This window comes from Motacilla alba, chromosome 1 (genome assembly GCF_015832195.1).
Source record: "Motacilla alba alba isolate MOTALB_02 chromosome 1, Motacilla_alba_V1.0_pri, whole genome shotgun sequence".
In the NCBI taxonomy this organism is placed as follows: domain Eukaryota; kingdom Metazoa; phylum Chordata; class Aves; order Passeriformes; family Motacillidae; genus Motacilla; species Motacilla alba.
The window spans coordinates 31499767-31523614 of NC_052016.1; the positions used below are offsets into that span (position 1 = coordinate 31499767).

At 39.8% G+C, this 23848-nt stretch overlaps 1 protein-coding gene across 45 annotated transcripts in view; it reads right to left on the reverse strand.

Moving 5' to 3' along the window:
* ZBTB20 (zinc finger and BTB domain containing 20) overlaps positions 1-23848 on the reverse strand; it is a 478730-nt gene that overhangs the window by 186480 nt on the left and 268402 nt on the right. For 2 of the 45 annotated variants that reach the window (XM_038150787.1, XM_038150612.1), the window contains exon 1: positions 1311-22785. The exons of the other annotated variants lie outside the window; for them this stretch is intronic. The gene's annotated coding sequence lies outside the window, so the exon portion shown is untranslated. Of the gene's footprint in view, positions 1-1310; positions 22786-23848 lie in introns of those variants that run through there. 45 annotated transcript variants of the gene reach the window in all.

Here is a 23848-nt window from a genome sequence, read left to right on the forward strand (position 1 = left end):
CACCTGCTGAATAAATGCTACTCAAAAGCAAGACAAGGGTGAGAAGAATGTGCCTAGTTAATACCCTGTATGAGATATGTTGATTCCATTAAAGATCTTGGTCTTTTGCCAGGGACATGTTTCAAAGAACAGGATAATAACTCAAAATACAAATATTTTGACTGCTACCCTCTGTTTCTTATATGCCTACATTGTTAGAAGTAGAAAATGTTAGTCAAGAAATGATTCATTTCTTCAAGTCAGATAATATGGAAGATGATGAGGGATGAATGGAACAGCCCACACATTGCCCGGCCTTCTTGAGCATTACAGCAGAAAAATATTAACAGAAGTGATACGTTAAGCAGGGTAGGAGAGGACAAAAGGAGACAATCTGGGGGCCTGGAGCTAGAGGTGCTCATCCTACTCCTTTTTATTTTTTTCCTGCCTTTCCCATGCAGCCATGAACAAATCACTGCAGCTTTCTAAGCCTTATCTTCCCTATCCAACAGCTGAAAATAATTCCAAGTACCTTGATGTTGGCTGAGACACTCAGTTCTTTGGCACCTAAGATTTCGTATATGAAGTTCTACAAAAGTATATTTGTTTTTCTGATTCCCAGTTCCCCGTACAGACACAAAGAGAACAGAAGGGAAGCGAGAGAGTTAAAAAAGAGGGGGGGAAAAAAAAATCCAACCTTTCCCACTCCCTCAAATGGACCAGGAGCCTATAAACCCACTAGTTCTTCCTATTCCCAGAGGTGGCTTCCACAGAAGCATTTTCTTTTACTATGCATCCACCGTAGAGTTTCTTTTCTGCTTGGCTGGGCAATCAGGTATTCAGAGCATAATGCAAATGCTCAGAACACAGAGGCATGAAAACTTGCCAGACAGAAACTCCAAGCGAAGGATTAGCATTCCCCCCCCACCCCCCTCCCCCGCCCCGTGCCCCCCCCGGCCGGAGCGCCCCCCCCGCCGCAGCCCGGCCGCGCTGCCCGCCCCGACCCCCGCTGGTGGCCGAGGGGACACCGGGGCGGCGCGGCCCCCCTGCTCCGCCGAGCTCCCCGCGCTCGGCTCGGCAGCCGCCGCGCTCCAAGCTCCGTGTTCCTTCTGCGCTTGTCGCTGATTCTGCTTTTCGTATTAAAAACAAACAAACAAACAAAAACCCCAACCAAAAAGCAAAAAACAAAACAAACAAAAAAAATTCACAAAAAGAACCAAAACACCAAAAAACCCCCAAAAACACCAAAAAAACCCTTTATTTCCTCTTCGCCACAGCGGCCCCGAGAATAGAAGCCTTGACACATCAGATTCTGGGAGCTCGCCACTCACCAGGGCTGTGGTTCCTGATCCAAGCAGTGACGAAGGAGAATCACCTCACAGTCTCTGGAGAGTGGCAGGGCTTGGCTGCGAAGCGCGCCCTGCGCCGATGGGCTTTTTGAGTTCGCTCTGTTCCAGAGCGAGTGCCGAGGCAGAGAAATTAGGGAGGGGAGAGGTGGGAAGGAAAATCACTGGAGCCTCTTACGATCAAACTTCCACTAAGCAAGAGGAAATGTCTTATAAATAAACAACAGCAAGAGAAACAAAAAAAATCCATCCCGTCCTGCCAGAGGAATGTACATTATTGTCTCTCGACGGAAAACTTTACACCACACCAGAAAGCAAGAAAGCAGCCATTTCTCCTGAAGCTACCCTCCCTTGGGTGGGGAGGAGGAGGGCAATGCAAACTTGAAAAAAAAATAAAAAATTGGGAAGTTCATGCAATTTCCCAGTAGACAAACAAAACTGTCCACATTCAACAGACGTCACTATTCCAAGGTTTCACGCAGCACAAAATTTCTTTAGACCTGATGATAGTCACTCCACCATTAGGACACATTCAAGGAGGAAGTTCAAGGCAAGGAGAAGGAGGAGAAGGTCACAACATATGTATGTGTGAGTGTAAATCTGTATGCATATGTTTCTATATTTATTTATGCATAACACTGACATTTTATTCATTTTATGATTCATATTTATAAGAATAATTTTATATATGTATTAAAAAACTTGAGGTACATGAAATTCTCTTCTCTCATACCACCCCATAATTTTTGAGATTTACAGGTCAGAGTTTTAAGGTATTCATTCTCATCTCACAGGACTGCAACTGTAACCTACTTAAAGCTAACTTGTTATTGTACTGCAGCTCACAAGTGACACGAGTTTGGTGATTTCAGTACAGTCCCTGGCTTTGCAAAAAACTATTGCGTGATTTGGCACAACGCACAGCAAATACCAGTCTCTTTATGAGGAACTACAGATGGCAATTGAAAGAGTAATTCAAATAATTTATCAAGCACATTTGGAGACCTAGAATGGGGGATGGCCCGAGTCTATGAGAAACCAGTATGCTACAAGTCATTATTAGCAAGCTTGTTAAACCCGCCTCAATAAAAGATCAGAGATTGCTGATGGGAACTGAGGTGCTTGGTAGTGCTGGGTTTTGGGTCATGACTAGAAAAGCAGAGTACAGCAGGTGAGGACCTTCTTGAGAGAAGAAGTGGGACAAAAGACTGAAAGACCATGAGGTAACTGAAAATGGCTTGGCAATCTCAACCTGCACTTCTGTTCTAGGGTACTCCACCATTTGAGACAGAGATGCAGTGCTGAAAGAACATAGTGCCCACCCCAAAATTCAAGCCTCAAAAAAATTTCTAATCTGTTGAATTCTTGAGGACTACTGTATTCACAAGACACAAATGAAAACATATTTTTTAAACTAATTAGTTTTACATCTATGCGTTCTTGCTGGCAAAGTAACGCTGTCATAGATTTTGCTTGCAACAGTTAGTCTACAATGCAGGTGGGAAAGGCAGAGAAAGCTTAAGATTGAAGTATGGCTGAAAATAAAAGCCAAGAGCTTTAATGCAAAATTTATAGTAAATCACAGCTTCTTCAGGCTCAGATCTTTAAGAAAAGAGACTGGTAAAGCATTTGTAGCTCTGCAATACCACGGTGATCTCAATAAAATAAAACAAGGAGGCATTTCCAAGAGATTTCTTGAGACAGCACAGTAGAAGTGACATCAGTGACACAGCACTGGGAGAGCTGTGTGAAGAATTGGAGTCTCGTTGATCTTGCCACATTAACTGGCAAATTGTCAATCTGACCATCCAGCTTATATGAAGGCCCTTACCCTGGAAGGGTGCTGTGTGACAGAGAGAAGCTGTCAGCTGATCTGACCTCACTAAGAAATACTTTGCTCATTTGCAAATCAGCTCAGCCTTTGCTTCTCTCAATACCTTTATGTTTACCAGCATTGCCAGAAATACTGAAGAGAACTGAGACAAATGTGAGCTCTTGCAAGTAAAACCTTATTAGTGAGAGGTGTCCAGAGAGCTGAGTGCTCAGAGAGCGGAGAGGCACACAAAGAATAATGGAACAGAATTTGAAATAATAATTCCTATCTGTGATGAGGAAAACCTGTAACATTTCTAAGCAGGAAACACAATTAGGAGGCTGATCAACTGACTTTTGGTTCCAAATACTTCAGGAGATTTACATAGATGGAAGTGGGGACAGTATATAGCCCTCGGTGTTTAGTAAGGCATTTGCTGAACAGCCCAACAATAGCTGACATTAAATTAAGCACTCTGGCATTCTTATTATTTAGTATCATTAAGCAATAAAGATGGCTGTAATGTAAACACAGGGAACAGAGAACCAAATGAAATCTATTAAAAAAAAAAAGCCCATGAAGTTTCTGAAAATTAGACTAAACAAAAAAAAAAACAAACACATGCAGTGAACAGATCACGCAATTGTAATCAAAATCTCAGCAAATTCCAACTGTCTGCCTGTCAGTGTAGACTATTTCCATTACAGACTTCAAGAGACTGAATTGTGCCATTCTTGCTTCACAACCATTAACAGTGGCCAGAGCCTCAGAACTGCAAAATAATATGAGCCAGGAGGACAATCATTTTCCTCAGATTTTTTATTTTGACATTTCCCATTTTTGCCCTTTTTCAAAGTTTTAATTTGGTAAAGGCACTTTTCAGCCTGTCTTTTAACAGGTCACTAATAACTTGGGATGCGAGATTTCATATTTCATTTTTTGCTGCTGCCACCACTAAATATTTCATTTACCTTGAGTACAGCAGATCATTCTGGAAGGTTAATTTTTAATTTTTTTTTCTTTTCACTATACTGTTTACAGACTAGATTTTGTGACTCATTATTTGCATTAGGCTAGTTTGATTCTACCTGTTAAAGTAAATTAATATACTGCCTATCAAAACACTTTAATTCTTTAAGTAGCTCAGTGAGCTAACTGTACTGACTTTCCTTTTTCTTGGGAATTTCCATATTTCCTATATAGAAATAACTGAGAGTCTTGGAGGTGGTACCTAGTTATAACACAAGCTTCTTGTATATAATATATTTTTTTATATTTGCAACCATGTTATGCACACAAATATAAATGTATACATTTGTGGATGTACATTTGTACATGCACACACACACACACACACACACACACACACACACATATATATATATATTAAAAAAAAAATAAAATCACCAGAGGTTTTTTCCTTCTCCCTGTCTTGACTGTTAGTCCTTGAACTAGAAGACCAAATGCATTTTGCAGCAATTGTACATATGCACACACAGAGAACACAGGGCTAAACTCAATAACCTCTGAGGGTTTCTCTGCCTGCCTTGTGTCAGTATAGAGAGGACAAGCCTCAAAAAGGGTGATGCTTTTCCCATCTCAGCAATAAAGAGAGAAGAACCCCAGCAGAGGAAGGAGAGTGCTTGGAGACCCTGACTTTTCTTTCCTCCCTTCCATGCATCCCACCATGAGCTAAAGCTCTGTGCTTAGAGAAAGGCCATGCTACAACCAAACCTTGGGAGCAGCTGCAGATAATCATATAGAGGTTAATTCTTCTTTTTGCTCCATTAACTCTGCTCCACCTTTGTGACACCCTCAAGGAAGAAAGACAGGAAAACAGCGTGGCCAGAATAGCCAGGCACGTGCCAGTGGCCAGGCAGCGCTGCAGGAGGATGGTACCAGGACAGGGCTGCCTCTGGATCCTGGGCTTCATGGGCTTTGGAGACCCATCTGCTTTGCTCCTGCCACTTCTGTCTCAGCACTGAACACTTGCAGGATGCAAGTACTGTCCTTCTCTGCAAGGCAAGCTTCATAGCAGTGCCCTGCAGCTTTTCCCTCTGCTCTATGTTCTTCCATATAGCAGAAGACACACAGCCTTTGGCAGTGGGTGCTAACAGATGAGATAAACAGATTAAATAAACCTAGTGAAAAAGTCTTCTCCAGCTGTAGGGTCTCTACCTATAAATAGATATTCTCCTGCTGTCCTCCACATGCAAACACAGAGTAGAGAAAATTTTTTTTGTTGTTTTCTTGTTTAGTACAAAGCAATTAAAATGTAACAACCTCTCAAAATCTTCCTTTATTTAAAGAAAATAGGTCACGGACACAGAAGTTGTCAGTCATGGTTTGGAGTGGGCAAGCAAACAATTTTCATTTGATTGTGCCCTTGTTTTTGTAACTAGCTTTTCTGCTGTGACCTGCTATACTTACCCTGTCTGCTGTGCTAACCAGCAACATGCCTTTTTAATCTGCGTTCCTGGGGTCTGCATTTGATTACAGCATTCATGTTCTATTTAGATTCTTTTGAATCATGCCCTGTGGTGCTAGCACGAAAGGTGTTATTTATAAAATGAAATTCTGTTGTATTGCAACTTGGATTCAAAGAGGACAAGCAATATTAAATACTTACTTTATTTAATAATATCCTGGATTTATTAACTCAATTTCATTACAAGATTAGAGACGGTAACCTGGAGGGGGTTATTAACTAATAAACAGGCTTCAGGCAACTTTGCCCTATATAAAATAGAATTAAAGTACATATATATGCATTTAAATTACTTCTGAGGGCCCAGATACACACTTGTGGCTCAAAAATATGGCTTTCTTGATAAATAGTATTGCAGAGAGCTCTTGGCTGGAATCCACTGAGCTCATAGTCTGTTTAGGACAGTGGGCATCCACACTCAACAGCTACCCCAAGTGACCAACCCCATTTAGTTGGTTGCATCCCACGTGGGATGAAGTCTACCACTCAGCTGTGACAGAACTCATGCAGGCTACAATTACTTCAAACCACTGTGGGCAGCCCACCAGAAACCAGGAAACTGTGCCAACCCATCTGCCCCTCCTTGACTTCCCCAGCACCTCAAGGCTCATGTTTTGTCAGCTGTTGCACGGCTCTTTCTCTCCCAGCATCAGTCCTGCAAATTGCAGGACTCACCAAAGGGGAAGCTTCCCCAAAGCATCTGGGGACACTCACAGGCAGCACGCTGTGTCTCCCAAAAAAAAAAAGCTCCTGAGCTATTGAAAGCTTCTCCTTCCAGAAGACGAGGTGATGGAAAATTACTGATTGTGCACACAATATGATATGAATCTATATTCTGATAATTGGCTTGTTTTATGGTTACTTTAACAACATTTCAAACCAGGACATATTCTGTTCATCCAGATATGGCAGTTGAATTGAACATCCACCTCTTCCCCCGGTAAGCTGCAGCACGTTTGTCAGCACCCCAGCCAAGGGACGAGGGCAAGATTAGGAAATTCTCTGAGGGCTGAAAGCTTCCCAGGAGTACAAGAATACTGAGATGCATTTTTTTCTCCATTTCCTAAATAAAACTAACAAATGCTAATACACTATTAAATGCCTTCTCTCTGAAACACTCTATGACAAGAAGTGGCTTCTGTGACTTTGAACCTGTCAGGTCCACAATAAAGCCTGAGTCTGACACGAGAAAATAGCACAGTATCAATGTCACAAATACTACAGGCAGGGAATTCCCACTTGGAAGTGCATGGCTGCTAAAAGCTTTCACCCCACATCTGTTGCACAGTTAGCTGTGACTCACCTGCAGTCAGCTTCATTAGACCTGAAGTGTCACTCAAATAAGACAAGCTTATTGCTAGAACAAGAGAATTCAGATTTTTAAGCATTTGATAGATTAAAAGGAAAGTGTCACGATATGTTAAATGGATATTCAAATACTTTAGGTCTCAGTTTTCATCTGCTTACTGATCATATGCCTTTGCTTAAAGCGGCATGGTAGGCAGAGACCAAAAATAAAGGGCAAATTATTTTTTTCACTCATGTGGTGTTGTTCATTGCAATGACTCAGTGAGGGATAAAATCCAGTGCATGAAGATCATGAAAAGACAGAAAGACTAATGGATTAAACCTGATCAGAAACAGATTTGAATTCAGAGTGATCTCTGAAATTCAGGGGAGAACACCTGGAGCATGGTGGAGCATGGATATTCGAAAGTGGAACTGCAGTTAAGTAACAGAACTACATAGAGAAGAGGTTAATTTGGGTCAAAAATGAAGGGAGATTGAGAAACAGATTTATGGTAAAACTTTCAAAGGCAAAAGCAATAATTGCACCCGCAAAAGGCATGTGCATCACTGCTACAAACAAAAACACATGCTTGGACTCTCTACAGGCAATCTGGCATCTGTCTCTCATTCCCTCCCTTCTCCTGACCCTGAGACCTCTCTCTCTGGAATTTTGCTCCATGAATATTCCATAATGCTACACTCAGCTCCTATTTTCAAGAAAAGTCAGCATTAGCTAATAAGTAGAAGTTCACAGCATTACTGTCAATCAGTGGTTGGTTTCCATGAGAATGGAGACAGAGCTCAACAGAAAAATAGTGAGGTTCAGGCACAAGTGATATTCTGTCTACATATGTTATGTATGTACCACGTTGAAACTACAGAACTAACTTGTTTGGCACTTGATTTATTAGCAGACTCTCAAGGGTATCTACAAAATAAGCCAAGTTTAAACAACATTCTTTTGGTCTTTTTGAAGTGAGGCAGAAACAAAATGTATTATTTGTTAAGTTAGGAATACTGCAATTTATTCTTGCTCTTACTCTCCTCACTTCTTTCTATATGCTTAAAACCACCATTAAGAAAAAGACTAAAGCTTTTTCTTTTTTCTAGTTGCCCTTTTTTTTTTTTCATATTTCACCCACCAGGTCTCAAATAATAATAATTTCTATCCTAAAATAATTAGTGAGAGAAATTTTAACTGATTCTGTGGACTATAAAGAGAAACTATCTCTGTTTTGATATAAGTATGCTACTATTCCTGAATTGATACAGTCTGTTTACAATAAACAGACCAGGCAATATGATGCAAGGGCACAGGTAGGCATGGGGTGGAAATTTACACAGGCACATATATCTTCTACTATTTTTACCCACTCATCAAAGTTTTTGTCATAGTCTCCTCTAGAACTAAACAAAGTAAACAATGTAAAAAAATAAAGAAGTCAGTTATTTCCTTTCTTAGGGAACCAAAACCCAGAAAACCTATAAAATGTAGATACATTTCTAAATTTCAAATGTCATTAAAATTAGATTAATAGCTTTATAAGGAAGTGCTATGAAAAGAAGGTAGCTTCATAACTTTAACGTAAAGAAGGATTCAGTTTTAAAATACACGCCAAATTTAAGACTATTTAGATAAAAGCCCTTGGTCTTACTTCTAAATAAATTAATGGAAAATGAGCTCATCGGTGATGGGAGAGAAGCAAACCCAAACTAGTTGACAAATACAGTTGAAACTGTAATTCTATTCAGTTGTTTCAGTGTGACTGATCTCAAGAAGAATGAAGCAGTTCTGCTGGGACAGACAGACTGAATAGTGGATGGAAAAACAGGAAGAGACTCTGGGGAGAAAACGTCACTTGGGTGAAGACTGTACAAGCTAGAAATCACTTGGCCTCTCCAAGACCCATCAAGACAGCAGAAGGATAAATGAAATGCCATTTGCATGCATTCTTCCAAGTCCTCACTCTCTCTCCATTTTCTTCAACCAAGAATCTCTGCATGTATCTACTTGAAGAAAACTTTATCTTCTTTTCCTTAAGGAAAATCTAAGAAATTCATGGCACACACCTGTTTCCAAGGCAAACAAGAATCAAATGATGGCCACACAGTGGGGGAATAGTCTCCCTCTTGGGATGCTCTCTTTTTGCCCCTGTGAGGTCAGCCTTTGAAGCCCACTCACATAGCTCTATAATATAATGTAAGGATTCTTTAATCAACCAGACACTAATATAAAACTTTATTTCTATCCTGGGATTCAGGTGCACACAGCAAACTGAAGGACCTGGCCCCAGCACAGTCATGCTCCTGTTCTGCAGTATCCAGTGAAATCACAGTTTCAAACTTTCATTCTAGCATGTTTTCAATCAGTGTTCTGTGGAAGGAGTAGGCCCATTACAGCCGTATTACATGGTAGAGCGAGCCAGCCTGACTCCAGGCAAAGGCGTCATCCTTCCTGTATCTCAGTTTCCCTGAGTGTCAGGCTGAAAGAGTCATTTTTTTCACTTAATAGGGATGTCTTGGGAATTACCTACTTAACATACAGGTAAAAAAAGGCTCTGAAAGGCAAACTACAGTGGGGCTGAGCAAGTAGGCTTGCTGCAGGAATGGGGCTGTTGCCAGCAGGCAGCAGGTAGCACAGATCTCATGAAAGATCACTTGTCAATTTTAAGTTATGTTCATTTTTGTGCCTGTTCCGTAGGCCCCCAGAGATTAAGTACAGCTGAGTGCTATTATACATTTAGCTCCAGTGAATGAAAAATATACTCTTTTAGCAGTTTTATTCCTTTATCAATTACTACTTTAAGAGACTTGTACTGTATTATTTTATATTGGCCAGTTGTAAAAATAATTTATTCCCTGAAGAGTTTTATTCCTTTAACATTTCAAAATTTTTTGTTCGATGTTTAGCATGTGACCATTTTTGACAGAGAATGAAAGAAATACTTTATTAAAGGAGCTAATATAGCTCCTTTTCTTATGTACATTTTGACCATTTTCAAAATAAAATATCTGAAGAGGATTCCAGTAACGCAGAAAATCCAGTAAAATTTTTCTGTTTTCAGGTTTCTTTGCATTACTGCATTATCACCCCGGGGAGAAAAAAGATGGAAATCATGTCCAGATTTCTGGTAAAGTACCGGACCTCTTGAGGATCAAGTCCCCTTTCCTCCTTTCTTCTAGGTACATCTTTTTTTTAAGCTTGCTCCTACCAACGTGTGTATAGAACAGAGATGAGCTCTTTACAGACTTGAAACCCTTTAGAAGAGCCATTGGGATGAAAACCCATCAAGTGAGCATAGAGAGCCACTACAGAACTAACAGGAAAGCATGCTTGAACACTGTTCAATGACTGACACTGCCAGGTAGCTCTGTGACTTAGTTTTCTCTCTGAGTAGCTCAAACCACAATTAAAAGAGCTGGTGTGATGAGGAAGATGCCCAGTTGAATTGAGAGGGCAAACCTCTGTTTCATTTGAGAATATGGTATCATGGAGGCAGGAACCCAGAGCAGCCTCCAGCTCAGCAGAGGTGTGTGACATCACAGAACACTGTGACATCAGTACATATGCCTCAGTTGTGGTCATGCACAGTACAGTCAATCAAGGATGAAGCCACCTAGGATGAAGTTCATCTAAGGATGATGAGCAGCATGCACAGGGTGTGCAACAGAGCAGAACTGGTGTTTGAGCACAGCTGAAATAGAACTAAGCTTTTGTGAAGACAGTGTTGCACAGCCTAAAAAAAGCTCTGCTGCTCAGCAGAAGATGTTGATTTCCTTGCCAATTCATAATTCAGATCAGATGAAGGATTTCCTGAGGTTCGCAAGCCCTGTTAACAAATGGGGAGCCTGGGTCGGAGTAACCCTGAAGCTGTTAAAGTGAAAATATGCTGTATACAAGGTTTTGTACAACTTCAGTGCAAACCCTGGAGGCCCTGAAGACTCACCTGAGTTTCACTTTAGGCTACTAAACTCAAACAAACTGTGGGAGAAAAGACTGGCAAAGCTCATAGTCAGCATCTTTCATCAGCAGTTCTCAAAATACTTTACAAAGGGATTTCCTATTTCATGAGGGCAAAACCACTACAGTTGGAGGAACACCTTGTTCTAGACCATGGAGCGTATCAGCAGCAGAGCAGGGACAGAACTTGAGTTACTTGTGGTCTAGGCCACCATATTTCCCACAAGACACAATGCCGGAAACAAATTAATACTACAAGTTAGCAGCAAAGTGTTGTACAACTCTAATCAGCAGCCACTGAGCACCAGTCCTCCATAAACATCTGCTCAGTTATATAAGTTTATTCACTTGATGTGGATAAAAAGAAGTCCTTCACTAACTGGAATGACTTGTGTCAATCTTTAGCCCTTTAAAACATTGACTAATTTTAGACTTTCTGTGGCTAAATACATTTGTAAACTATTAAAACAGTCTTCTGGTACATGGAAAACATACGGTTCCAACAGTGTTATTCCTTCATGAAGGCCTGTTTCTTCAAAGTTTCCTTTAGTTGTTCCTAAGCTTGTTTGTTGTTCAGAATTCTTGTTTTTGTAGCTATTTTCCCTCTTTTCCACATCTAGTTACTGGCATGATATATATGTGCATGAGTGTGTATATATATATATATATATATATATATATATATATACACATATATATATATATTAAAGACACATACTTTTATTGACTGAAGATGTAATGATAGGGCTAGTCAGAAAAGAGTATAAAAGATGCATATCCCCAGGAACCCATTTTCTCTCATAGCTGGTGCACTGCAAGTTTGCAGGGAGGAAATGCTGCTCATTGTGCAGTTTTAATTTCTCACACATTTGGTGAATACATTAAAAAACTGGGAAGAAGACAGCCTGCATGGGCCAAGATCTACACATCCATTCAGAAAGAATCCCTACATTTTACTGAGGCTACAGTCTATTAATGAACAGTGTCCATTGTTTCCTCCACCACTCCTAAAATATTAAGCTATAGTTTCTCCCTGTTTTAACTGTTTTTCCTGGGATAATTTTCCATGTCAGGCTGCAGTCACCATGTTTGGCTCACTATAAGGCCACCCTGCCTTTGCCTTCCCCCTCTGACCTGACCCCAGCAAACCTTCACTGCTCTGATCACCCGTTGGTTTGTGAGCCTGAAGGAAGCCGTGCTTCTCTTGGGTATCTGGCCTGGCACTGCAGACTACTGTTGGGTAAGCCAGTAATATTAGCCTTATTTTGCACTTCACAGTTGGAAGGGAGAAGTACAGCAAACAAGACCAGGCTAGTGTGAAGTGGGAAACAGTCATCCTTAACCAATACTTGGAGCAGGCTGCAAACCCAGGAACACCACGAATTCCATCAGCCTTTGGTGGAGAAAAATTAAGTAGGAGGCCATTTCTCAGCAGCCAAGTGGGCTACAGTGAGCACCACTCATGCAGTTCTGAAGAACAGTGTCCTAACACCAGGCCTGAATACATGCGAAGTGGACAAGAACCATGTCACTTATATAAGAGCAAAAAGCCTGCTCTAAAGACATGGAGATTTGTATCTTGGAAACAAGCTAGACCTATAGTGACAAATTAGGGAAAATAGCGAGAGAAGTGAGTAAACAGGATGGAGCAGAAACAGAATTGGAAAAGGTATGGTGACAGAAATGCAGGATATAAGTTTGGTACTGGATTCTATTGCTGTATGAGGAAAAACAAAAGCCAAACAAGTCCATAAATTCATTTCAGATATTAACTGCATTGCTTAATGAAGTTCTGCAACATGCTCACATTATGAGTGCAGAATAGTAATATATAAAATAGATCTAAAAACTTTTTTAAAGGTGTTTTTTCCCCTTGTATTTTACTGCTCTTAAAATCAAATTTCGTTTTTCTGTGTCAATTTATGCTCCCAAGGTTAAGACTGACTCATGTGTACGCATCATGCTTGTACAAAGAAATCTAGAATATTGCTCATGCAAAAGTGTGGATGCAACTCCAGAGTTCAGAGAGAAAAAAATTGTCCATGGAATCAGCATTAATAAATTAACAGATTTATGGCTCAAACAGTTTGCCCAAGTAGCACTGTTTTACCTCCAAGCCACAGAATTTCACTTGGCTATGTCTGCATTCAATCCATAAGGCAAGAAGAGTATTTGAATTGTGAAAGCAGAATGGAAAAAACTGGTAAGAGAGAGACCAAGGAAATGAGAACTAGACCTGGCATGGGAGAATAATTGTCAGTTAAGAAGAAGTAATGGATGGAGAGAAACACTTGAAAGAATAGGTGCCTGTACACTGACTGGAGGTACTTTCAAAAGACCTAATAAATCTGTAATGCAAATATAGAGAAGGCAGCATTAGGATAACAAGGGAGTAAGGATGTATAAAGACAGGTTCCCTTTATGCCTAAAAATGACCAAGGACATAGTAACTATCATACATACTTTTAAAGTGAGCACATCTAAACTATCGTGCTTGAATTCTGACCTCTTGCTTGATGTTAAATTAGGTTTCAAAAATGGAAAAAGCAAAAAATGAATTTTGCCTCCCAATGGGATGCTAAAAGAAGTGCTGGTTCCTTTATTTGTCCACACATCTTTTTTGCCACTCCTGCTAGAACAGCATGAAGGACAACTACTTCAAGTGTAATGAAATCAGTGCCCTAATGTGAACACTTCTCAACATGAGATCCATGACGCCTTGACAAACTGAAATGCCAGAACCCTCTGCCATCACTGCTCTGTCCGGAAGCTGCCCTCAAATATCTGAGAAATTCCTGGAATTAATAAATAAGCGCTGATTTGGCCTGGCTGGTTGCTGCCTGGTATCCCTGGCTGGCACTGCCTTACAATGGATGGCATTGTTTTGTTGCAGCAATTCTTTTGCTTTTCTTCTTAAATTTCCCAGTGCCAGCAACAGGAAGACTGATTAATTTCAACTAATGTGACTGTTGAATCAAAGGTATGACTCATTTTTAAGGAAGCTTTTGTTGGATGCTTAGTCTATCAAACCATGCATACTTTAGATTATTTGGTTATGTAGACAATATAATCAGGCAGACCCAACCGTTTTTGTTGAACTCAGGTACACATTACTTTTGTACTGAAAAGCTGGACATGAACAAAAGTTATGGTGCAGCCATGTAAAATCTTTAACCTGTCCTTTCTGTGCCATCTGGAAAGACATGCATAGTATACCGTGTGTTGAACTTACCACAAAACAACAAAAAGCAAGTAAAAGGGAAAAAGTATTTGTCAGCATCAAGTCAGTGAAGCTGTAGTACTCAGAATTAGCTTTATGCAATATGCATAAATGTCAGGTCACAATGCAAAAACTGGGAAACGAAAAGAGAGTATTTTCTCTTGATATGCTTTTGTGCCATGGAGCAGCCCATAACACATCAGTTAACTTGGGGCTCCTTGCTGGACTAAACAGAATAATGCATTTAAAACGTTTCTTTAATGAATAAAACTAAATGTAATACTGCAGATATTGTCTCTGTTTTTTTGAAGCTCACATATACACAGCTAAATTTCAGGGGAAGTTCATCAGAATGCCTTTGAGAAAACACTCGTCTAGGATCATACTGTTTGCTTTTCTATCCGTGCATTTTCATAACCAGCTTTCATTTGCAAAAATGCTTCCAAATGTTAGTTATTCAAGACTCACAATGGCTGAAGTGGAAAAAACAGGGGTAAAGGGCCATTGTGATTTGCTCAAGGCCACAAAAAACCCCCAGAAAATTTTCTTGTATCTGAAACATGATTTCATTATTATAGAAATAATTGCTCGGATCACCCACACTTCTGTAAGAAAAATACAGTCCTGATCCTATTATTCAAAAGTATTTAGAAATAACTAATTTGCAAGACAGATAAATATAACACTCATGGTCCTTTTGATACATGTAACATGCATAGTCCTTTTGCAGAGAAGAAAGGAGGACTGCTCTGGGTGTCCAAACTACCTTCAAGCCTTTACTACCAGGTAATTTGACTTGAAGCTGCAAAATACATGCATAAAGTCTCCTGAATAAAATGGGAATATATGGGGGCAGATTCTCCATTTAGCCCAGTCCTCCCTCTCCAATGAGGTCAAGAGTAATCATCTAGAAAAAAAATGTATAAAACAAGAGCAAGCCTTTTATCATACCTCCCAGAATATTCTCCTTCCATTCAGTGATTTAGCTGTGATAACAGGGCATTTGGAAATAGAGAGAAACAAACAAAAATTTAAACAGTCCAGAAATATGGAAGATTACCCTACATTAAAACCTGTGTCCATGTCAAGCAATGTCAGCTCAGGGGAAACCCAAGAGGAAAACTCAAATCAGAAATAAAGAATATCTGTTCTTTTTCTGACTACAGACAAGTGTGGCAATGTTGGGTGTTGTTCAACCTCCTTATTTAAGCTATCTGTAAAATAAAATCTGCATGTAGACAAGAACTTATTAAAGGTTCTTGAGAAATCTATTATATCATAACAGGACTATCAAAGGAGGAGACTAATTCACCCTGGGCCAATTTATCTTCATTTATATTAGAGAAAAGTCTAAAATTCTGACTTTCAGATTTTCAAAATTAAGCAGGAAGGATTTTTACCCTTAGCTGCAACTTTGACCCTGTCAGCTAAGAAAATTGCTACGGGTTAGACCCAAATTCCTGAACTTCAGAGCTTGGAGGAAGTTTAAATCCCAACTCACACCAAACTTGTCAGTCTTTTCCTGTACACACACGCTCCTGTTTTCCTGCAGGGGAGGTGTGTGTTGGGGGAATTCCTCTAATACTTTTCTGCTGTAAACTGGTACTCTTTTTTACCTTCTCATCTGATGGCATTCTCACTATACAGATGGGAAGACTCAAACATTTGGGATCCCTTCCTCTGTAGCTACAGAAAGGATTTATCTATGAATCCCATTAATATTAGCAGAAATATTGTGAAGAAATCTGCACTAAGAAGAGAAAATTGCCCTGAGTTAAAAGAAAAAAAAAAAAAAATCAAAGCTCTGACATCTAGGAACCCCTGTCACAAAGACAAACAAAGAAGTAAGGAATGCAGGACAACTTATTTGCCCAACTGCAGGACATCTACTCTAATAAACTCAAGTTGCCTTGATTCAGAAGCAGAAACTGTAACAAGTTAAACATTTCCAAGGTAGTTTCACTTTTGTTTATTATTGGTTTGAATATTCAAAAAACCAAAACTGGAATAACTGACACAAATTCACACAGGAGGGAAAGCAACCCAATTCCATTCATTGTTTTAAATACAACACAAAGTAATATTATTCCCCCTAGCAGAAATGGATCATAAAGCTACTCTTCAGTTTGTTCAATCTCTGCTGCACTCAAAAGAGAGATACAGAGGATCCCTAAGCATACTTTCTTGTCTTTCTCATTCCACCTGGAAAAGAAGGCTGAGCTTGTGCACGAGTTACTCCCAGTACATCCAAAGGCCTATGTGATGCCTATGGGGTTCTGCAGTGAATTGTCTGCCTACAGGGAAACCTTATGAAAAGCTTTTAACAGATTCCTGCAAGAAGAATTAAGCAGTTCTTCAGAGAACAGATGGAAGGAGAAAAAAACATTTTTCCATTGCCAGCACCTGCTCTAGCCTCATGTAACTAGATGATTATAGCATTCCTGTTTTAAATCATTCTCAAAAGGGGACCAAGTTTAAACTTTACAAACCTCGCACCCTAATTTAACCAAATAAAATACTCCTCAACCTTGTCAAATGCTTTATACAAATTCTTAAATAAAGGAGGTAGAGTTCTTCTCAAGTGAGACATCATATTTATTTTGACTTTAGACCCAACTCAAATCCTGCAACTCTGTGAATAAGAAAGAAAGAAAAATAAAAGTATTTCAAGTGCACTTGCCAGATTCCAACCTGGGTAAATACAATTTCCTCATTTCAGCCCATTTCGCAGTTTCAACAGGCTAAGTTTTCTCCCTCTATACTTTAGGTTAGTAATGCCCTTGTTTCTTATTCCAAAAAGGGTCCTGGTTTTTTGAAGCAGATTATAAGATTCCTGTGCAGTTTCTTTAAAAATTTAAACCTCTGATTATGAAAACATGCAGTCATATACTTACAGCTTACAGCTGGTTAGCTATTCCCCTGAATTTTTAGTCCTACAGGACTAGTCACACGCTTAAATAACATGCAGTTAGAAGTATTCACAAGAGTTTATAAGTTCCATTAGAATTTTTTCAGGTGGACAAACCTACCAGAATTCAAAATACTAATGCCAGGATTTATATTTCTGTCACTGCTCAGAAAATATAACAAATACATATAACATAAAATGCATATGTAAGGTAAATATTTCCATGTTTACAAATGCAGTTCCCAGTAGAACTGAGACATCTCAAAATCAGTGATAGTCTGAAATTCCAGAAAAAATCAAATCTTTCTGAGCCACTACATACTGCAAATTGCAGTGCCCTTCATAGCATTTTTATAATTCTTACTGGTAGCTTTTCATGTTGTTGCTACTTTTTTCCATTAAAAAAATAGTATTATTGATCAGAATATGTATTTTGTTTTACATTCTTTTTAAACAGGAACATAGACTATTTTCCATAACAATCAGCCTAGAGGTACCTACAGCCCAGCCCATGGCATACAGGTGTCTCTGGAAGCATTCTCACTTCGATAAATGGCTTCTGTTGCAGACTTCTTGGGAAAGTTCCTGGAGTTGTAACAAGAATTGCATTGAAGCCAATAAAGTTCTGGGTGTGCCATTAAATGAGAAAGAAATAGGTCCACACAGGCCTATACAAATTAGAAATAGTCTAAACAGACTGCAAATCTCCTGATGATACTTTCATTTGAATTTTTAAACCAGAAATTCCTTCATCTGCTTTTCACTTAGCAACATCTTCATTTTATCCTGCCTTTCACTCAGAAATCTGGTCATATACATGGTCAAGATCAGGAATGTAAAAATCTAGCATTAAATCCAAGCACTACTTGCTTGTTTCTTGGTCAAAATCCCTGCTGAGATCCATAAAAGAGTATGGGCTAAAAAAAGCTGCTGAGAATTTATCTAACTCAAAAAATGGATGACACATTACAACACGGTCCTGTGACAGTCCACCCAAACTGGGAGGAGTGACGTGCAAAAGGATTTCTTCCATGAACTGCCAATTGCACTTTGACCTCTTTTTAGCAATTTCTTTAGGCCTTTTGCTGGAATTCAAATGAGTTCTGAAGTCCGTTGTCAAAAATGGAGACACCTTACAGTGCTCCAGTTTTAAATCTCAGGAAGACATCTGTGCACCTAAACCATTCTCCTCACCCTTCCAAATGCTTTGTCCAGTAAAATGATACAAAAGGACTGATTTGACAGGATAGGCACTGCATTCTACTGCTGAAATTATGTATTGCTAAACATTTATAAGTAACATTAAGACTAACCTAAAACCAGTGCTCATTACTTATTTCATTTTCTTTAAGAAAAGGTATAATTCACAGAAATTATTTTATGTCCCAACATATTCTTAAAGTGGGCATCCTCTCCAAAGTTGCACAGTAAGAATGTCATAACATTTTGTTGATTGGTACACTGCACTTCACATTAGATGCCACAGAAAAACTCCATGCTGAAAAACAGTTGTGGGGACAGTGAATCCCAAAAAACAATTACTGAAACAACAGAAAATCATATTTTAAAGAAATAATTCAGCTGCTACCAGATATATTACCAGTGTAATATATATACACTGAATAAATATGTTCGTGATATACACTGATTTATATATATACACTGAAAAGTTAGATGGCATGGTCTCTAGTCTGTCATGGAGTGTGCATGAAGGGGTTCTAGTGTTTACACACAGGAAGTAAAAAAGCACATTTTGCTCTTTGTATAGTCTTACATAAACTTCATAATGTCAAGGACAATACATCCTCCTGGCTAAGGGACAAGAAGAGCTGCTATCAAGGAAAGTTTGCTGAATGACACTCATCTCCTGTCACACAAAGTGTAGGTCTGGAGAAGAGAATGATGTCTTATCTGCTAAGGGGAAAGACCTGAAGTAAACAGAAAATTTCTATGTACTTCTCTTTGTATTCCTCTGTAGCAGAATGATCTGTTAGGCTATGGAAAAGAGTTTCCGAGAAAAAAAGTGTCTCTAAACTATGAAGAAAATTCTCTAGAATAAGATAATAAGGTTTCCACTATTTGTATCCTTGGAACTTTCCTGTGTACAGTTAAAAACAAGTTTACCAGTCTACTATGCCACTTGTAGAAAAATTCCATGCAGCAAAAAAGTGAGAGAATCATTTAGGTTGGAAAGACTCTTAAGATCATTGAGTGCAACTGTTAATTGAGAACAGCCAAGCCCACCACTAAACCATGTCCCCCAGTGTCAAACCCACATGTCTCTTAAATACATCCAGGGATGGTGACTCCACCACTTCCCTGGGCAGCCCATTCCAGTGCTAAACCACTCTCAGACGGGACTGCTGACCCAGGATGGAAAGTGGCTCGGTGAGCACTTCAGCCAGTTCCTCCACTCAGTAGGCTTGGGAGGATTTCATCTGGCCCCACAAGACTTGTGCGTGTCTGAGAGGTGCAGTAGGTTGCTAACTACATTTCTTCTTGGATTATGGGGCTTCATTCTGCTCACCATCCCTGTCTTCTGGCTCAGGGGGCTGGATATCCAGGGGAACAACTGGTCTTACCACTAAAGACAGAGACAAACCTCTCAAAATGCATTCAGTCAACCAAACAAGGATCCTTTGCTTCCATGGAAATCAGCATCTTTTTTGACACAATCTAGGACCCTGAATCACTGTTTGCTGTCTCTTTACCCATTTAAATGTGCAGCTGTTATCTCTTTGCCCAGCAGATAGGGCAATGAGAACAGACCCAAAAAATCAATATGTGTTACATAAATCTCTTAACTCTAACCTCAAATCAGTGCCAGGCCCATGAATCAGGGTATTTCCTTCCAGCATTCTGGGCAGAAATACCACCTTTCTTTGGAAATCCGAATGCTATAAATACGACCTTACATGAAAAAGCTCACAGCCCTGTTCAGGTCAGTACTGACCTCCTTCTTTACACAAGCAGTAATAGTCCTGGGCGGGCTGTCACAAGTACTATGTTACATCAGACTCTATCAAGTAACACAAAATATAATAAGGATCTTGTGAATGTTCCCCAGAAAATAAAAAGAAGACATTGCAACATTGCAAGTGAACCCTTGCTCTCCTGAACTGTAGGTTTCGTGCCTCATCTGAAAATTCCATTATAACTTATAGATAAATACAGGATCTGGATGATGATGATGATGATGATGGTGAATGTTGATCTTGTGGAAGTAACTAACACTGACTTTGCAGATCCTTAACACCATATCTGGAACAAAACAATCAGGAGTTTCCGTTCCACCACCCTTTAGTGTGCAATGCTGGGAGTGCTCATGGTGTCTCTCAGCTGCACTCCTGAGCCACGGCAGGAAAAAGCCTCCAGCAACAGTCAGAAACCCATGGAACACAAGCAAAATCCTGTGTTTTGGAAAAATGGGCCTCACTGAACCGGGACAGTATTACCATATCTTGCTTTCCTGTGTAGGAAGTTGTTCATCTCCATTTTAAGCAAGACAGAGCAAACAAAAGTCTGTCTCCTCTAACATGGCACCATGTGACTGTCCAAGTGTTTGCTTGTGTCTCCTTGGAGTGGGTGATGCAGATTAGACAAGGCTGCAAGGGAGAAGAGTGGCTCAGAGCTCAGGATTCCTTTCAGGGGTGACCAACAGAAGATGTGAGTTTGCTTATGCACCACGTCACCCCCTTGGTCTGATGAAAGCCTCCACACCTCCCCTCCCTCCCCTCTCCTTTAATCTCTGCATGCTGCTATGCGGAAGGTGCCAACTTGAGAACAGACAGTTCTGAAAAGAAGGCAATTAAAAAAAAAAAAAGCACAGTACTTTAGAAATTTAAACAACAAGCCCTGTGATCAAAATAATTCATAAAGGGAAGGATTTTATGAAGTCATTTCACGAGCACACAATGCCTTTTTTTTTTGCTTTGTTTTTTAAATAAATCCGTCAGTACACATGCCAAGGCGACACATCTGAATACAATATCAGTAGACACACCCTGAATCCCTGCGCCTGTGCTCTCCCAAGTTACAGCAAAGGCTAAAAGTTGGGCTTTTTGCCCAAATTTTAACAATTACCAATTTATTTCTTTTCGTTTGGGTGCATTAGTTAAAGTCTTTTTCTTCCCCCTCACTCCCCCTTTCTCTGCCTTTACGAGAGTTTCTTTTTCTCCTCCCTTCACAAAAAAAAAAAAATCTGAAAAATAGATTTTTCTTTTACTGATGGTGTGTCTGCTTTAAAAAAAAACACCTAAAGAGATCTAACTTATAATGAATCCCTCTGGCATAAGGAAGCCTGTTCTAATCTCTCTTTATAGGGCTTGAGTGATAGTTTTGCTCAACGAGTATTGACAGGGCCGTCCTGTTTCTCAGGCTTTCATTTTTCCCTGAGTCGGAAAAAGGATACAGTGCATTTTCACATTCTCCAAGTCTGCAGTTGTTTTTATATAAGAAGCAATTTGCTTGGGTCACATCAGGTCAAATGGGAAGCCTGCCCAGCTCTTGGTTTTAAAGGAAAAACATACAGAAAGACACAAAAACACAGCAGTTTCCTTCATTAAATTCCACTCTACCTGCCATGGGCTTGCAGCCACAATGGAATTTCCCACCCTGGCTGACCATAGCTAAACTTTTTTTTTCCTTCTCTCAGTAAAAAGTCTTACTAGTTTTCTTTCGAGTGAACTTTGAGGTAAGGGTTATTAAAGGCGATGCAATTGTCCTTTTTAATAAATAAATAAATTAATAAAAGCCTTACTGGGACTGTGGCCAAATGTTGAAGTCCTTATTGAAGCCCAGATTCTGATCTTTGTTACAATGCTGTAAGTCAAAAGCAACTCTTCTAAAGTTGTTGGAATTGTGCCTGGGTAAAAGATCAGGATCTTGCCTCAGTTTTTAACTCATTTCTTACTCAGGGAAAATCTCACCTGACTTTGGTATGAGTTTGCCTGAGTTAAGACTGCCTGTGAAGCACAGTGTGAAGCCTGTCTCTGCAATATGTTAGGTGCCCTGCTGGGTTCTGCCAAACTTGCACTGCCTTCAACACTTGAAAGGCATGGCACCCAAATAACTGCCTCTCTTATTACTCAGTAATTGCAAAAGTTACCTGAACTAGGAAAGCTTATTCCCAAGGAAAAGGAAAGCAGCCACAGTTCACCCCCAGCCTCCCAAACGATCACTGAAACCTGAGGTGAAATTCTACGCCGAGCTGCAAGAAGAGGACGCTGAGGAAGTGACTCAGTGTGAACACTTTTAAGAACAATAGATCACCAAGATGCTTCATTGATTTCAACGCAGCCCTTAGGAGAACCAGAGCTGCTTGCTTTGCTTTGACTATGAATTTATTGTACACACAGGCAAGGAGGGGAAAAGAGAGAGAGAAATAAGGAATATATCCTGAACCAGAGGTGAGACTGTTTCTTTTAAGATGCTAAAAAGGTGTTTAATTCGAATCCATCTAAATATCAAAGCATTTATACCTGGCCTCTCTCTGCTGAACACCCAGTTGTTCCCACTGCTTTGCTAGTTTGCATTTAACTGCAAATGCTAATATTATGTTTGCAGAGCAGTTTCCATTTAGACTGTTTGCCCATAACTTTCTGCGAAGTTCTCCTTTTGGTCAGAAAGAAGACCAATTCTTGCAAAGCATAAAGCAGTTTGGGGGCAGGTGGAAAGAAAGAAGTGGAGGATCTGCTCAGCCTTGACTGGGCACCACAAGTGGGTGGCCTCTGCCCTTTCTCACAATTTTCTCCATGCTGAAAAGCTGTTCAGCTTGCTTCCACCCCCCCCCCCCCCCCCGATAAATTAAAAAAAAAAAAAAAGAAGGAGAAAAGAAAAAACAAACAAACAAACAAAAAACAAAACAAAAAAACCACCAAAAAACCCCCAAAAACAACACCAAAAAAAAAAAAAAAAAAACACCCACAAAAACCCAAAACCCAAAAAACCAGTTGGCTCAGTGCCCCTGAATCCTCTGTTTTCCAGACACTCATGTGTGAAACAAACACTGGCAGTTTTGCCTGAATCGGGGCTGAGGATTGCTGGACTTGACCTCTGACAGATTTTTTTGACTTACTATCGTGACTTTCATCCAGAGATCACAAAGGGGTTTGCTCTATTTATCACATCGGGCAGAACTTTGAAGCAGTTTGAACCGAATGAGGGCAGAGTCCCCTCTTGCCTCGCAGTGTCCTTTTCCTGGCTGTCTCAGAAACAAATGAGTTTTTAAAAATTTCACATACTCTCTTTGGTTGCACAGGCTGGCTAGTAAGATACTGCAAAGTTCTCCATTTTGTTTTCCTATGGTCAGATGGTTCTTTTCTTTTCTTTTCTCCCTGCTCTCTCTGGTGTCTGTTTCTCTAGTTGATTCATCTATTATCCCTCTTTATGTAATTAAATTTCTCTACTCAGTGTGTCATTGTGCTCAGGCTGTATTGTGCTCTGTCACCTCCAATTCCTTTCCTTCAGAAACTCCACATCCCAATTCCTCTTTAAAGTTGCTTGCTGAAGCATTTGTTCTTTCAGCATCTCCATACGTTTATAAACTGGAGATTAGTTCATTTTGTCTGACTTCCAAAGCCATTTGCTGCTTGAGACCATTTCATGAGTTTGTCTATTCATGTGGATAAGGAACAACAACCACAAAAAATAAAATAAAATCATCTGTACTGTGAATAAGGAAGAATAAACAGCAATTGTATGGAACAAATACCAGTAAGGGTGAAATTAGTAGTAGTTACAGTTTTTGCTGATGTTGCCCCTGCCTGAAGTATTTTACTTTGACATACCTTTAGACAGTAGGATTTCACAAGTTAAAAGGATGATATACCTTTTTAGTAGAAC